The sequence below is a fragment of the Mandrillus leucophaeus genome, unplaced genomic scaffold (assembly GCF_000951045.1).
Source record: "Mandrillus leucophaeus isolate KB7577 unplaced genomic scaffold, Mleu.le_1.0 Scaffold248, whole genome shotgun sequence".
Taxonomy (NCBI): Eukaryota; Metazoa; Chordata; class Mammalia; order Primates; family Cercopithecidae; genus Mandrillus; species Mandrillus leucophaeus.
Window position 1 is genome coordinate 1,915,192 of NW_012102565.1, and position 5,592 is coordinate 1,920,783.

The following is a 5,592-nucleotide window of genomic DNA, read 5'->3' on the forward strand; positions in this document are numbered from 1 at the left end:
GAGGCAGGAGAATGGCTTGAACCTGGGAGGCAGACGCTGCTATGAGCTGAGATCGTGCCATTGCACTCCAGCTTGGGCAATAAGAGTGAAACTCCATCAAAAAAAGGAGAAAAGAAGTCTAAAAGTGTAATAATACACTGTGTCGGAGAAGGTGCAAAGAGAAAGGTACTCTCATATGTTGTTGCTGGGGGTATAAATTGGGACAGTGTTTGTGGAGGGCAGTTTGGCAGTATCTTTTACACAACATTGGAGGCCAAGCGCAGTGGCTCATGCCTGTAATCCCAGCACTCTGAAAGGCAGAGACAGGAGGATTGCTTGAGCCTAGGAGTTTAAGACCAGCCTGGGCAACATAGGGAGACTGCAACTCTACAAAAAAATTTAGCTGGGCATGGTGGTACATGCCTGTAGTCCCAGATACTCAGGAGGTTGAGGTGGGAGAATGGCTTGAACCTAGGAGGTTGAGGCTGCAGTGAACTGTGATTGCGCCACTGTGCTCCAGCCTGGGCAACAGCGTGAGACCATGTCTTAAAACAAAAACAAAAACAAAAACAAAACAAAACAAAACAAAACAAAACCAAACCAAAACCCACAATCAAAAAACAAACAAAAACCATTGGAAATGCGTATACCTTTGACTCATCAATTTCACTTGAAGAAATTCATCTTACTGATATACTTGCACATATATATCTATAAGAATATTTATTGCAGCAAAAGCTAGAGAGCAACCTAATTGTTCAGGAACCGAATTCTAGTTAAGTACGAATGCAATATGGTCCATTCAATGTGTGTTGAGTGGGGATAGTCTTCCTGGTGTGTTATCAGGTGAAAAGGCCCAGGTGCAGAGAAGTCTATGCTTCATGGCCCCTCCTAGACCCACTCAGGGAGGAGACAGATGCCTGGGGTACGGGCGTGGAAAGAATGCCCACTCTTCATGATATGACTTTTTGTAGTCCTTGAATATTAAACCATGTACGTGTATTATCTATTCCAAAAATAGTGAGTATTCAAAAATGTGTGCTGAGACCTATTGAATTACCCTAATAGCCCTCCCCTACTGCCACATCCAATCACTCTTCAAGCCCTATTGATTCTACCATCGAAATTTTTCTCAAATGTGTTCCCACCTTCTCTCCATCCTCTTTCCCATCTCTGCCTCCTACTCTGCTGCAAGGTCCAATTTAAAGACTTCCTCATCTGTAAAGTCTCCCTGACCTCCTCCCACCAGTATGAGTTCTGTTCTAGACACATTAGGTTTGAGCTATGTGGGGTTCACATCTACATCTGGAGTTTAGGTGAGAGATTTAGGCTAAGAGCTAGATGTGGGAGTCATTAGGTACATTTTGTGACTGCATTCTTGAGTGCTTGAGTTAATGGGTGGCTACCAGAAATGACAGGATTTTTGTCTGGGACTGCAGAGTGGAAGCTGTTGTTTCTGGGATAGTGTCTGATTGTTAGGTGTAGCTGCTCCCAGACCTTCAATTTGATATTGGTCTCTCAAACAGCTGCAGGAGCTATAAAACACACCAAGTTATATCTAGCAGGATTTCCTGTTGCTGCCCATGGGGTCGCACTACATGTGATTCCCCTAAAGTTAAAGGATGTTATTCTGGAAGCCCCACCCATGCCTGGCACCATGCAGGACTTTGCAGAGAGGAAGGCCATTAGAAGAAGGTGAGTTTCCTTCCATTGTCTCCTGGGACGTTCCCAAGAGCTTTCATTTGAAAAGTGTCCACTCATGACGCAACTGTTGTGTGATCCCCATTTAGGTCAGCTTGGTCTGTGTGGGCAGCAGCTTTGAGGGAAAGCTCAGATGATCGTCTGACTTGGTGCCTTCACTCTGTGTGTCTCTGATGTCTGGACGTAGGAGAAAACTTGGCACTGCCCAGGGATTGACTGAGGGCCTGAGAGGGTAGTGGTGTTTACAAGTCAAGGTGGAGCCATTCTGGGCATTGATTTTGCATGGAAAATCCTCAAATTTGTCCTGGATGCCTACTGTTGCTTCATGTGATGGCCATACTTTCTGCCCTCGGAATGAGTAGAAGCCCTGATCTGACGCATCAGACTGAGGACTGGCATGGGAAGGGCTGCTGCTGCAGGAGTGCTGAGAAGCCACCTGTTTTGGGCCGTTTGCTCATTCGGTTTCCTCCTTCCTTCCCCTCTGACCTAACTAACATCTCATCCTCCTGTTCTGAGCTCCTCACCTCCCCAGAAAACCTGATAGGCCCAAAGTCTCCTGTTTCACATGCCCCTTGTAGCATGAAGGATACTAGTGGCCATTCAAAACATTAAATCAATGCATTTTTATTTCTCCTCAGATCATGTAGTCCTGTGGTTCCCACCTACTGATTTAATAACACTCAGCGGATAGGACACAAATGCCATTGCTTGGCTTTGAGTTTTGAGACTGACTAGGATTTCTAGTGAGGCAAGAGACTAGCATGCCAGGCTTCATTGTGCTAGGATAGGGAGGTAGAAAATTCACACCTCCCATTTTGTGTGGAGCTTGGAGGTCTGAGGATACAGGGCATGATACGAAGAAGGGGAAATAGGAACATAGGGTGCAGACATGGGCACACTCTGGCAGATTGCCCTGTATGACCCCAGTCCTTCTCCTCTTTCTTCCCCAATTGGGAGAGAACACCAAGCGGGTGGTAGAAACTTGCAGACGGGACTTTTGTTAAGTGTGGTGGAGTAACATTAATTTCCCCAAATTCCACTCAATGAACAGAGAAGTAACATACAAGGACAAAGAGAATAAAAAAGGGAATGACAGCCAAGGAGAGATGTCAGCAAGATTTTGGGAGACAGAAAGTGGCTGAACTTTGCAGAGTGAGGGAAGGTGAGACCTACAAACCTGGGTGGGACAGTGGAGAGCAAGCCATGGGGTCCCAGACCCCAGACCCCAGAGAGGCTCAGAACTGGAGGGAAGCGAGAACACTGGCCCAGGTGGGTTGTGGGCTGGTTAAGTCCCTGAGCCCTTTCCCACCCTACAGGAGACCTGCTGGGGTAGAAGGTGAATAAGTGAGACTGTGGAAGGTGAGGTTCAGCTGCTTTTCCCGCTGGGCTTCTAGAATGTTCCATTCCTCCATATACAGCCTGGAAAATCCTCCTGCCTACGCCGAGAAAACTGATCAACTCGGAGGACAGAGCCATGGATGCTGCCCTCTAGGGCTCCCCTGGGAGGTTGTGGGGCAGGGTCTGATTGTCTCCTCCATGGCACCTCAGTGCCCAGGCCCTGCCCTCTCCTGGGAGGCCTCCAGCCAGTGTTCTAATGTTTTCCCCTTAAATATTCACATTCAGCCAAGAATCGGCTGACTTCAAGGAGAGCCTCCAAACCGTACCTCAGAGCAACAGAGACTGAAGCAAACAAAGCAGACAGCAGTAGCAGCACCAGAACTGCTATCTTAGGTGGGGCAGGAGAAGACGTCACATCCAAATAAGCAGGACACCTGTGAACAGGCATTCAGAGGACAAGAAAGAGATCAGAAAAACAAAATGTCAGGGAGAGCAAAAACATCCAGTTGAAGGGTTGAACGCGAATGCTCTCCCTTTTGTGGCTGTCCCCAGTGCCTGTGACCCTGTTTTGCTGCTGCTGCTCTGTGTGTGGTGAATGGGGTGCTGTCAGTCGCTGGAGGAAGCAGAGGTTCCCCCCACTCCTCAGCAGGCTCAGCAGCTGCCCCATCCTCATGGGCATTTGGAAAGAGGGGATATTTATGTTTTCCAGGTGCCACAATGGAGGTAGATAAAGGAATGGGAGTGAGTGTTGGGTCCATCAACCAGTCCTGTCGCACAGGCCTAGAGTGCCTTTTCTTGGCCATTCTCCTCCTTTTATCATCATTGACCTGGGCTGTGCTCAGTGCCCTAGGGCAGTTAATCCTGTGATGAGCAGCATCCTCTATGAGCATTTGAGTGAAGCTCTGTGAGAGTCTCTTTAGGATGTATACCCAGGAGCTGAATTCCTTAATTTGCTGAATGCCAGCGTATTGCTTTCCCAGATGGCTGAAACCAGTTCCTTCTCCTTTTGATAGGGAGGAGGATTCCTGCTTCTTCACATCTTAGCCAACACGTGGTATTATACGCCTTTCTAGTTTTTTTGTGTGAGATTCTATTGGGTGTAAAGTGGCACCTCACTCTAAAAGTTATTCTTTATCATATTACTAGTAACTGTGATTATTTCTTCATATACTTATTACCATTTGGGCTTCCTTTTCAGCAGGTGCCTGTTCATCACCTGACTTTTTATTATTCATTTATAGGAATTACTAATATAGTCCAGATTTTATTCTTTTATAAGTTTTAGATAAGGCTGTCATCTGTTAATTTACAAATGATGCTTTTCACTCAACCATACTCCTTAATTTTTTTTTTTTTTTTAAGGCAAGATCTCACTCTGTTGCCCAGACTGGAGTGCAGTGGTGCAGTGCAGGCTGCTCACTGCAGCCTCACCCACCCTGGGCTCAAGTGATCCTCCTGCCTCAGCCTCCCAAGTAGCTGGGACTATAGGCACATGCCACCATGCCTAATTTTTGTATTTTTTTGTAGAGATGGGGTTTCACCATGTTACCTAGGCTGGTCTTAAGCTCAAGCAAAACACTCACCCCGTACAGTATTACAGGTGTGAGCCACCATGCCTGGCCCATAGTCCTTAATTTGAATGTTGTCAGATTTATCTTTCACCCTATGGTGTGTGCCTTGATCATTTTATTTAAGAAGACTTTCTTTATTGTATTGTTTTATTTAAGAAGACTTTATACCTAGTCACAGAGACACACTCTTCTTATGGTTTTGTTAGCCAAAAAGTGACTGACTGAGGCAGGTGTCTCAATTGATAGAGGTTTATTTAGCCAAAGTTTAAGGATATGCCCAAGAAAAACACAGGTCACAGGAGCATCTGTGCCCTTTGCTTTCCAAAGAGAGTTTGGGAGTATTTCAAATGGAAAGAGCAAGCAGGAGGAAAAAAGGGAGGGAGGGTAGAAGTGAGGCAAATGGTTATTTCTTGTGAAGCTCCCATTAGTGCTCAGTAAATCCACATTTCACACATGAAAGGAAGAAGTAGAGGAAAAAGTGAATTATGCCTTCCTCTCAGGGTAGGTAGAGCGATGATTTCTGGACTTTCTCTGTACCTGTGAAGATAAACTGGTAACTGACATTGTCAGGGTGAGACTCAACAGAATTCAGCTTTAGGGCTAATTTACAGGGCAGGTGCATGTATCCCAAAAGACTGAGGTGTTCACGAGGAATTTACTTGTGAGCAATTTGTGAGGGAGGCCATCTAGGGAGATATGTGGCCTTCCATCCTGGTGGGAACATGGCTTATGGATGAGGCTATAACACAGGGTTGTGAAATGACAGTGATCTGTTTGGGAACAAAAGGAAGGCTGTATCATGTGACTCAGATCTCAAACTTAACTCTGCTTTTGGCATAGTGAGTTTGGGGTCCGGAGATTTGATTTTCTTTCTCAGTTTTATAATTATACCTCTCCATTTTCAGTCTTGAATTCGTATGACATCCACCTCTGTAAGTGGTGTCATGTATAGAGTCAGGCTTTGCTTGTCTCAGGAGTGATTTCCCCAATGCCACCTCTGGAG